Source organism: Hibiscus syriacus, unplaced genomic scaffold, assembly GCF_006381635.1.
Source record: "Hibiscus syriacus cultivar Baekdansim isolate YM2019G1 unplaced genomic scaffold, ASM638163v2 tig00002193_pilon, whole genome shotgun sequence".
NCBI lineage: Eukaryota > Viridiplantae > Streptophyta > Magnoliopsida > Malvales > Malvaceae > Hibiscus > Hibiscus syriacus.
The window spans coordinates 1,950,408-1,963,143 of NW_024061914.1; the positions used below are offsets into that span (position 1 = coordinate 1,950,408).

The 12,736-nt window shown below is 33.5% G+C and overlaps 1 pseudogene; it reads left to right on the forward strand.

The window, feature by feature from the left end:
- Positions 1–140: 140 nt before the first annotated feature.
- Positions 141–9,389, forward strand: LOC120138058 (annotated as a pseudogene).
- The last annotated feature ends 3,347 nt before the right edge of the window (positions 9,390–12,736 follow it).

Consider the following 12,736-nt stretch of genomic DNA (forward strand, 5'->3'; position numbering starts at 1 on the left):
CTCTGTCAACCCCAAGTGTTTTCATTTATAAAGCAGGATAAGTAGGCCATTTTGCACTTCCTCTATATTTTTTTAGTTTTGTTTCTTTCCTCATCATCGTTCTAAACCTCTCTACTGAAATCAATCAGTAGTCGTTAACCATGATCATCGCAAAGGATATCTATGATGTTCTTACAGCAATTGTGCCCCTGTACGTTGCTATGATACTGGCATATGTGTTGGGAAATAAACCGAGTACAAGTAATTTCCCTATAACTATATTAATAAGAATGCGAAATAAAAGCGGAAAAATAATACCCAAAAATTGATAACGGAGTTCAGCCAATTGTGCTTACGTCTCCGCACTGCTGCAGATCTTTTACTAAGAGAGAAAATTTACAGGTGTTTACAAAACACTCACTACTCACAAGAAACTCTCTAGTATTGGGAGAAAGAAATGATTTGGGATTTGAGATTTGAGATGATTTTGAAGCTAAATGAGCCAGGATATTTATAGTTGAAACTTAGGGACTAATCATTAAAAATACCCTAAAGTGCAATGACTAAAGTGAATTTACCCATTCCTATTTTCAACAAACATCTACCAAACTTTACCAAACTTAGAAAAACATTTTTCAAAGAAACATTTACCAAACTTTGAAAACCATTTTTCAAAGAAACATTTACCAAACTTTGAAAACCATTTTTAAAGAAACATTTACCAAACTTTGAAAACCATTTTCAAAGTTGGTTGCCAACCTTTGGAGTTTTAACAATCTCCCACTTGAAGACTGATTTTAATCTATCTCCCACTTGAAGACTGATTTTAATCTGTCTTCACACCTTGATCGATGCAACAATATTTATAGTCTTGTTATTCTTGCATGCCAACTGAAGCTGAACACAACTTCAGTTTGTCTGTGGTCACCGTCTTTGTCAACATGTATGTCGAATTTTGAGCTCCACTGATCTTTTCAAGTTTCAAAATCTCATCTTCCAGAAGGGACCAGATAAAATGATATCGCAATTGTATATGCTTTGTCCTGGAATGAAAAGACGGATTCTTTGCTAGATGTATAGCACTTTGACTGTCGCAATACAAGACATTGTTTTCTTGTTTCTTGCCTAACTCTTCCAAGAAACTTTGGAGTCAAACCATCTCCTTGCTGGCTTCCGTAACAACGACATATTTTGCTTCAGTTGTGGAGAGAGCAACTATATTCTGTAGTTGAGAAACTCAACTCACTGCGGTTCCTCCTAGAGTATAGACATACCTTGTAGTGCTCTTTCTGATGTCAACGTTTCCGTCTAAGTCAGCATCTACATAGCCTGTCAGTAATGTATCTCCACCTTTGAAACAAAGTGCTTTGTTTGTGGTACCTCGCAGATATCTGAGGATCCATTTGACTGCTTCCCAATGTACCTTGCCCGGATTATTCATGTACCTGCTAACAGCTCCCACTGCATGAGCAATATCTGGTTTGGTATAAACCATGGAATACATCAGACTTTCAATTGCTGAGGCATACAACACCTTCATCATGCGTGCACGTTCTTTCTCCGTCTTTGGTGACTGTTCTTTGGAGAGTCTAAAATGAACACCTAAAGGAGTACTTACTGGTTTAGCATCTTGTATGTTAAACCTAGAGAGTACTTTGTTGATGTACTCAGCCTGTGATAACATCAAAGTCCCCGACTTTGTGTCTCTCTTGATTCTCATCCCAAGAATCTGCTTTGCAGCGCCCAGATCCTTCATAGCAAACTGCTTCGACAATTTTTGCTTCAAGTGTATAATCTCTTGCATGTTTGAGCCTGTAACGAGGATGTCATCAACGTACAACAATAAAATAATGAAGCTATTGTCGAACCTCTTGATGTAGCAACAATGATTTGCTTGGAATCTGGTAAAACCATTGATACCCATGAAGCTATTGAACTTCTTGTACCACTGTCTAGGAGCTTGTTTTAAACCATACATGCTCTTCTTCAACCTGCATACCAGGTTTTTCTTGCCTGCCTCTATGAAGCCTTCTGGCTGCCTCATATAGATTTCTTCCTCCAAATCACCATGAAGGAAAGCTGTCTTTACATCTAATTGCTCAAGATGTAAATTTTCTGCAGCTATAATTTTCAACACCAGTCTGATTGTAGACAATTTTACAACTGGAGAGAAAATTTCATTGTAGTCAATACCTTCCTTTTGCTGAAAACCTTTGACAACCAATCTTGCTTTGTAGCGTTTGCTCCCATCATGCTCTTCTTTGATCCTGTAAATCCACTTGTTGTGGAGAGCTTTCTTGCCTGGTGGTAATTCAGCTAATTCTCACATCTGATTTGACATAAGCGAGTCCATCTCATCTTTCATGGAAGACTCCCACTTGACTGAATCCTCCACTTGTATTGCTTCATCATAGCACTCTGGTTCACCATTGTCAGTCAGCAACAAGTATTGCAAAAAAGGAGAATAACGTTGGGTTGGTTTAGGAATTCTGGAGGAGCGTCTTAGTTCCGGTGTGCCTGATTCTTCTTGAACTGCTTCAGGACTGATCTGAACATCATTTCCAGAAATCTCCTCGAACTCAGCAAATTCCTTTGTTTCAGCTTTGGTATTGGAGCTGCTTGATTCTACAGTTGACCTGTCTTTGTACATCACATTCTCATTGAAAATGACATCTCTGCTTCTGATGATCTTTCGATTTTCATAGTCCCAAAACCGGTAGCCGAACTCATCACCACCAAAACCAACAAAGACATATTTTATTGGACTTGGCATCAAGTTTACTTCTTTCAGCAGAGTTTATGTGTACATAAGAAATACAACCAAACACTCTTAAGTGTGAAAGGTTTATTTCTTTCTTGCTCCAAACTTCCTATGGTATTCTGCCATCCAAAGGAACTGAGGGCCCACGGTTGATCAGATAAGCTGCATTGTTGATAGCTTAAGCCCATAGAAATTTGGGTAATCCGGCATGTATCCTCATGCTTCTGGCACGTTCATTCAGAGTTTTGTTTATGCGCTCTGCTACGCCATTCTGTTGCGGTGTCATGGGAACTATTGTCTCCATTTGATACCATTGTTTGCGCAAAATTCTCTGAATCTACGATTTTTGTACTCTCCTCCATTGTCAGACCTCAACCGCTTGACTTTCAGACCAGTCTCATTTTCCACCAGCCTTCCATTTTCTGAAGGTATCAAAGACTTCTGATTTCTTCTTCAGAAAATAAATCCACACATTCCTTGTAGAATCATCGATGAAGGTGACATAATATAATGAACCTGCAAGAGATGGAACTGGAGATGGTCCCCATACATCAGTATGAACCAACTCTAACTTTTCAGCCTTGGGTGTCTTACCAATCTTTGTAAAGCTGACTTTCTTTTGTTTGCCAAAGATGCATCCTCGTATAGTCCGGCATCTACATTCTTTAGATCCGACAACTTCCCCTTTGACAAAAGTGTCTTCATCCCTTTCTCGCTCATATGGCCAAGCCTTTGGTGCCATAGGTTTGATTTTCCATCAGCATTGCTGCAGCAATGATATTCTCTAAATTTGAGGTTACATAGAGAGTACCAGTCTTCTTACTATGAGCAATGACGAGTGCTCCTTTGGTGATCTTCCATTCACAGCCTGAAAAAGTTGTGCTATATCATTCTCCATCAAGCTGTCCTACAGAAATCAAATTTATTTTGAGGCCAGGAATATGTCTCACTCCTGTCAGCTTCCAGGTAGTCTGGTTTGGCAACTTTAGTCGGATGCCTCCTTTTCTGACGATCTTCAATGTTTCATCATCAGCTAGATGAACCTTCCCAAAATCACCACTGACATAGTTCTCCATAATTTCTTGGCATGGGGTAGAGTGGAAAGATTCCCCTAAATCCAAGATCCATGATTCAATCGGACTGTTGACGCTTAGAATCATGACATCACTTGTCTCCTCTGTCACGTTGGCAGATTCCTGTGCACCGATATTTTTCTTCGGTGCCCGACAATGTTTTTTAAAGTGACCCTTCTTGCCGCAGTTATAACAGGTAAAATCTTTCTTTCCTGTTCTTGATTTTCCCCTTCTGGATTTGGATCTGCCACGATTTGAATTTCTTTATGAAGTTCTCCCTCTGGACTCCGTGTGCAAGGCTGAGGAGGTTGATGCTTCACCCGATTCTCTCCGTCGAATTTCTTCACTCAATACCAGATCTCGAACATCTTCGAATTTTAATTTGCTGTTTCCCGACGAGCTGCTGACTGTTGTAACAGTAGCATTCCAACTGTCTGGTAGAGATGATAAGAGAATTAAAGCTCAAACTTCATCATCGAATTCAATTTCTACGGAACTCAACTGGGTTGTAATTATTATGTTGAGTTCATTTAGGTGTTGAGCCATCGATGCCCCTTCCGCCATCCTCAAATTGAACAATCGCCTCATCAAATGAACTTTGTTTGAGGCCGATGGTTTCTCATACATACTGGAGAGAGCCGCCATAAGACCCACCGTGGTCTTTTCCTTTGCTATGTTGAAAGCAACATTGCGGGACAATGTCAGTCGGATAACTCCGAGGGCTTGTCTGTCGAGAAGAGCCAAATCTTCATTCTTCATGCCCTCTGGTTGCTTTTCTGAGAGAGGTTGATATAGATTTTTCTGGTACAGAAAATCTTCAATCTGCATCTTCCAAAAGCCAAAGTCCGCACCATCGAACTTTTCAATTTTCACCTTCCATTCGTCTGCAGCCATCGCTCCCACTCGAATCTGGCTTTGTTTGGATCGTTTCTGACAATTCTTGCGAACCACCGTGTATTAGAACACCTCCGTCGATAAATTCGTATCGCTGACAAAATTTTACTATTCATGAAATTCACTATTCACGTGAATCGTAACCTCGCAAAAAATTGACAAAATTCACAACCAAAAGCTCTGATTACCAGTTGTTGGGAAATAAACCGAGTACAAGTAATTTTCCTATAACCAGATTAGTAAGAATGCGAAATAAAAGCGGAAAAATAATACCCGAAAATTGATAACGGAGTTCAGCCAATTGTGCTTACGTCTTCGGACTGCTGTAGATTTTTTACTAAGAGAGAAAATTTACAGGTGTTTACAAAACACTCACTACTCACAAGAAACTCTCTAGTATTGGGAGAAAGAAATGATTTGGGATTTGAGATTTGAGATGATTTTGAAGCTAAATGAGCTAGGGTATTTATAGTTAAAACTTAGGGACTAATCTTTGAAAATACCCTAAAGTGCAATGACTAAAGTAAATTTACCCATTTCTATTTTCAACAAACATCTACCAAACTTTGAAAAACATTTTTCAAAGAAACATTTACCAAACTTTGAAAATCATTTTCAAAGAAACATTTACCAAACTTTGAAAACCATTTTCAAAGTTGATTGCCCACCTTTGGGCTTTTAACAATATGGGTCGGTGAGGTGGTGGAAATTTTTTACCCCAAATCAATGTTCCGGCATCAACCGTTTCGTTGCAGTTTTTGCAGTTCCATTGCTTTCCTTTCATTTCATCTCCTCAAACGATCCCTATGCCATGAACTACCACTTTATAGCTGCCTATTCTCTCCAGAAGGTGGTCATCCTTGCTTCCCTTTTCCTATGGCAAGCCTTTTCCAAACACGGCAGCCTGGAGTGGGTGATCACTCTCTTTTCTCTCTCCACTCTCCCCAACACTCTTGTCATGGAGATCCCCCTTTTAAAAGCAATGTACGGGGATTTCTCCGGTAACCTTATGATTCAAATTGTAGTTTTGCAGAGTGTAATTTGGTACACTCTCATGCTCTTCATGTTTGAATATAGGGGAGCAAAGATTCTCATCAACGACCAATTCCCCGAGACTGTTGGATCCATTCCGGGTGGAGTCGGTTGTTGTTTCACTTAACGGCCGCGAACCTCTACAAGCTGACGCTGAGATCGGTGATGATGGTAAACTCCATGTCGTGGTGAGAAGATCAAGCGCATCGTCGATGGTGTTGTCCTTCAACAAATTACATGGATTGAATTCATTAACCTCCATGATGCCCAGAGCATCAAACCTTACCGGGGTCGAAATCTAATCCGTTCAGTCATCCAGAGAACCCTCTCCCAGGGCTTCAAGCTTTAACCAAAATGATTTCTATGCCATGTTTGCAAGCAAGGCTCGGAGCCCCAAGCATGGATACACGAATAACTTCCAGGCCCAGGGCGATGTTTATTCGCTGCAATCTTCAAAAGGAGCCACACCAAGAACTTCAAACTTGGACGAGGAGATGCTCAAGATTGCCAAGAGAAGAGGAGGAAGGAGCATGAGCGGCGAGTTGTATAACGGTTATCCACCGCCCAATCCCATATTTTCAGGGTCTACATGCGGTGGGTCTAAGAAGAAGGAAAGTAGTGGAGCGATGCCGAACAAGGAGCTTCACATGTTTGTTTGGAGCTCTAGTGCTTCTCCTTTATCTGAAGGGAATCTGAGGCATGCAGTTAATAATAAAGCAGCCTCCACAGACTTTGAATCTTCTAAAGCAACCCATCAACCAGAAAACGCTGCTTCAAGAGGTACGTAGTAGAGTAACAAACATCAATTCTTTCATCCTGTACATGATCTATCATCTTCGTCCATACATGGTACACCAATGCAAGAGTTAATTGAAAATATGAGCACGGCCGGCAAGACCAGTGGTGGGGACAAGGATGTGGAGATATTGGAGGAGGATCCTCTCCCTTGAGTTGTAAGAAAAAGGAACAAGGCGACGTGGCAGCAAATGCCTCCTGCAAGCGTGATGACAAGGCTTATTCTTATCATGGTTTGGAGGATGCTCATAAGAAACCCTAACACATATTCCAGTCTTTTAGGCTTGATTTGATCGCTCATATCTTTCAGGTCCATCACTGCTGATCTACTTGCTTAATTTCATTATTATATAGTGGGAATTGCGTTGACAAGGGCAAGTGGTTTTGACGTGCAGGTGGAACATTCAAATGCCAACAATTGTAAGTGGGTCCATAGCAATATTATCCGATGCTGGTCTAGGAATGGCAATGTTTAGTCTAGGTATTTCACTCATTACCTACCACTCAATACATATGGAAACAACGCACACTTTAGTTTTATCGATATTGAAATGAAAAACAGGCTCATTCATGGCAGTTGGCACTACAACCAAAGATCATAGCTTGCAGAAAATCAGTAGCAACATTTTCCATGGCTGTCAGGTTTTTGACTGGTCCCGCTGTCATTGCTGCAACCTCCATTGCCATTGGTCTTCGTGGCGTTCTTTTGCATGTCGCAATTGTTCAGGTAATATTCATTCATAAATTTCTTAATATTGACCATGCATACAATTTAATTATAGTTCTAGTTTGAGAATTACTCCCCATTAATGTTATGGTTATACTTATTCTGATTGAAGGCCGCTCTTCCACAAGGAATAGCTCCATTTGTGTTTGCCAAGGAGTATAACGTTCATCCTGACATCCTTAGCACTGCGTAAGTTTTGCTCATATCCCTTTTTTCTTATTATAACTTGCTCCAATTTTTTCTTTTTACCTTTTATATATATAGTTTTATGAAACCCATCTTAACTTTGGATGCTTACATATAAACAAAGCAAATATGATCTCTTCTAAATTAATTATAAACTTATCTTTTTATTATCAATAACAAAAGGAGCATCATGCAAAATAACTATAATTTTCATTGAATATATTAAACTTTTATTCAATGAAATTTTATAAGGGAAAATGGAAAATAATAATAATTTTTTATCTGAATAAAATCTTTCCATGATTCTTATTTACAATATTTAAAAACAAATTTTTGATTTATTATATTTAAAAAATTATCCAATTTTTGTGTCACAACTCGATTTTAAGAATTTGCTATTGTTTTTACCGTAGCTTCATTTATTTAATAATCAGGTAAGTGTTGAGATGTATACATATTATATATATACACATTTAAAAAAAGATAGAATAAGTTTATGGTTGTTAAATACTCAACTTTCATAGCTAACTAATAAAAAAATGAAATAATTTTTATTGGAAATATAGTTATGTATAAAATATGGTTTTTAATCACTTAATATACTAATAGGAAAATAACTTTAGTAGCTAAATGCGAGAACACACATTTGTTATTGTCACCGACAATTTTTTTATTGGGAGTAATTGAAGATAGCTTTTACAAGGCATTATTCAATTTTTAGTTTTGGGTATTGATTGTCAACTTATATTTTCAGTTAAAATAGGAATGATGAAAATTAAAGTTGAGTTTGTTTTACTTTTCTGGAAAATATTTTCTGTGAAATGAATTATATTTTCTGGAAAACATTTTACGATATTTGGAAGATGTTGTTTAAAAGCTTTTTCCACTAGTTGATGAATTTTTTAAAAATTATTTATTACAAATATTAAATACAATAAATAATAGTATTTATCATAAAACTTAATATTTTTTTAAAATATTAAAATAATTTATTTATTATTAAAATATATTTTTATAATTTTATAATAAAAATATATATTGGTATATTTTATTGAAATAAAAATTTTATAAATATATATTATTTATTAAAGTAATAATGTTATATTATATTTAAAAATATTAATTAGTATATTTTAAATATCTTTATTAAAATATTATTAGATTATTTGATTAATATTAAATATATAAATAATATTATTCATTATTAATAATTTAATAATATTATTTCTATGAAATTAATAAATAATATAAATTCTATTAATAATTTATTATATATTATTAAAATAAAAGTATAATATAATATAATTGATTATTTTATTATAATATTAAAAATATAATATTATATATTAGAAATATTAATAAATATATTTTAAAAATTTTAATAATTAATATTTTGATTAAAATGATATTAAAATATTTTATTAATATTAAATTCATAAAATAAAATTATTTTAAGTATTTATTCTTTGAATTGAAAAGTTCAGAAAATGACTTACGGAAAATCAGACCGTAAGTCATTTTCCAAAAAAAAAAATTCTGTTGACTAGGAAAATGTTTTACGTTGACCAACCAATTTTCCTTCAACTAAACATAAAAAAATGAGGAAAACATTTTCCGAAAAACCTTTTACGTCAAACAAATGAACCCTAATACTGAGTTGGTACAAAAATGTTTTTGCAGGGTTATTTTCGGAATGCTCATTGCTCTGCCCTTACAATACTCTATTATGTGCTTCTGGGACTGTAATTTCTCGGGAAACAAACAACTAGGAAAGAAAATGAAAAACACAATCCGATTGCTTGGATGGACAACTGGACTGAAAAACAGGGTTATTTTCGGAATGCTCATTGCTCTGCCCATTACAATACTCTATTATGTGCTTCTGGGACTGTAATTTCTCGGGAAACAAACAACTAGGAAAGAAAATGAAAAACACAATCCGATTGCTTGGATGGACAACTGGACTGAAAAATATGCCCTCGGATTCAGTGAACAACAAATACAGCGATTGTATAATGAATTGCATGTGACTTTTGTATTAATTTAGTCTTCTAGAGATGCGTTCCAATCACATGAATTTAATTTACTATTTTATTTCTTGACTTTTCTTCTACTTGTAGTTCCCTTGACCCGCTAGAGACTTGATATGTTGCATTCATACTGCTTAAGCTTAGTTTTGAAGTTAATGCAAGCTATTAGCGATTTTTGAAGTGTTATATATTTATATAAATCTCAGTGTATTAATAATTCATATGATATAAATATTAGGGTAACCTATATCAGATACCAATGAAGTTTAGACATTGTATCGTTTATATCACAAAATTTTTTAATTTTATCAATTATAGCATTTAACTTTAATTTTTGCTTTAATTATATCAATGAGCTGAACCGTTAAATCATTAATAGCCAAATCAAAATGATGTTGTTTTGGTGAGGTGTCTATGTCGGCGACCATTAGTCACGTCATCGTGCCGTTAACAAATTTAATAGTTCAGTTAGTCTTTGTACCTTATTATGTATTAGTAAATGTTTTTTTTTTAAATATATGGTACCTATATCATGTAATTGTGTGAAATCAAATATGTTACTCATTTCTTGGCCAACTATTTTCTTACAGACAAATGCTATTGTATCTGATCACTATATTTGATATTACAAAATGAAGAATGTATCACATTTACATTATGTAAACTTCATGTTGTTTGTTTGAGTTTTAATTGAAAGTTTGAGAGTAACTTTTTTTAATAGAGTAAGTCTTTAAATAATAAATAAATAAATTTAGGTGTGAGCTTTGAGTCCAAAAAGGTACAAGGATTACTCGAAACTTGAGGTCTTTTTTTTAAACCCAAGGAAGGCTTGTAAGAAAAAAACAGCTTCTAATTCATTGCATGTTAATCGGTCATTTATGGGATCTTGGCGACATATATTTATGTGAACCTTCTTGATCACATCGCACGACATTTTCTCAAACATGATTTAAAAATATTAATCATCTAAAATAATTTGTTTAAAACAAATTGAAATCTTCTAATATAAATTGCCAAAAACTTATTCTTGAAATGCCGCGTAAGGTTCGATCTAGTGGCTTCTTAATTACGGCTAAAGGTTCCCATTGTAGTCGTGGAAGACACAGCAAACAAGTTTATTTTATGTTTGTTTGTAGTTAGAAAAGTTTTATATTTTTGAAAAATGTTTTGTTAAAGTATTTATAAAAAAATTGAATTTACGATTTTAATGTTTGGTATGGTTAAAAGTATATTATATAAAATATCATTTTTAGACATTATATTGTAAATTAAAAGTAAATTATTTTAATATACTAAATACATCAACTTAAATTATAATAAAAATATAAATAATTATATAATTATAATTTATATTAATTCAATATTAATATTTTAAGTTATTAATCATAAAAATTAATTACTTTTAGGTAATTAGAAATACTGAATAATTGAATTCAGATATATTTTTTGAATATATAAACAAAAAATTATTCAAACAAAAAACAATTATATATTTATAATTTATAAAAATAGATTTTAAAAATTTTATCTATGGGTGAAAATATTTGTTGAGAACCTATGAGTTAAGAAGGATAAAAAGATAATTTTAGTTTCAAACGGAACTTTGTCTCCAAAAAGCTAGAAAAAGTGTTTTTGCGATTGGTTCAATTTTGTTATTCAAAACATGTTTTTATTTATTTTGTAAAGTAGTTTGATACTCTTTTTACGTTTTAAACGAACTTTTAAGCTGAAAGTATTGTCAAAAAATTATGTTAAATTGATCCTTAATTATATATATATATATATATAGTTTAAAATTATTTCATTTTCTATTCATTCAAATGAAAGTATATACCAAATTTTCATAAATTTGAGTTTCATTTAACACATCTAATATAGTTTCAATAAAAAAATAAAAAAAACTTTTATTAAGAGTAGAAGTTCTTTTTATTAAAAAAATATCATTTCAAAAACAATGCAAAATTAAAAATTACCATGAAAATCTGATAAGAACTATCACATAAAAAGAAAAAGATTTTCTTTATTAATTATCTACATTTGATTTATTGATTGATTCATTTAGATTGTGTTCGATGTATGTTTAGTATGAGGGTGATCTTTTCAACTCACATTACTTGATTTATAATATTAGAATCTAAACTTCTAATTTTATTAAAAAATCTAATATTTATTTTCATTAAACAAATTAATTATTGATAGATTATATTTAGGGTTGTAAACTATCCGGACATTCAATGAACTGTTCGAAGGAAATTCATTTATGTTCGTTTATTTATTAAAGTAATGAATATGAACAAGATTTTCTGTTCATTAAATGAACGAATATAAACAAACGACTCATTTGTTCATTTACGTTCGTGAACTTTAACAATCCATTCATTTATGTAATTCAATTTATATTTATCTTTGTTTATTTATATTTTAAAACAAACACGATTTTGTTCAATTAGTTGTTTGTGTTCGTTCAAATGAATGGACATAAACATATTCTTATTCGTTTTGTTTGTTTATATACCTAATTATATTGCTTTCGAATATTTTATTATTATTTAGCTAACATGATTACAAAGTAGTATCTATTCTAAATATCCTCAATAATTTGATAATGAACATTCAATCACCATGCTACAGCCGTTGTTGCTCGAACTCATAATCTCGAAGAATAACAACGATTCCTTTAACCACGAAAGTAAGTTAGAGAGTGGAAGTTAGTTCGTGATTTTCCACTCTCTTTACTCTATCACATATGTGCTCTTTTTATTTAATAAGATATTTTTTGTGTAAAGAGATAAGAGGAAAATATGGCCAAACCTAAAATGTTGGATATGCCAATATATTGAAGTGAGTATGAATTGATGTTGAAGCAGGTTTGGGTTGATCGTACTGGCCTGATCTGGATCCCTTCTCAGCTAGGCCACAACTCGGTAATAATCGGGGTCCACAGCTCAATAACAGTCTACTTGAAGGGAGGAGAAAAGGCATACCAGTGAGCAAAAAATGGGGGATTTTGCTTCGTCAATCAGGCGGACAGAACGATGATTGCATCTATGGGAGACGCGTCTCGACAGAGGTGATATAAAAGCAAAATGATTATGACATTGTAAAAAATTTTGTTCTTGTTATTTGATATTCAGAGTTTAAGCACCATGAATATTAATGATATAAACATTTATTTAGTATCAAATGGTTGAGAATTAAATAAATATTATTCTTTAAATCAGATTTATAAAAAAATATTAAAATATAATTTTACTTTATT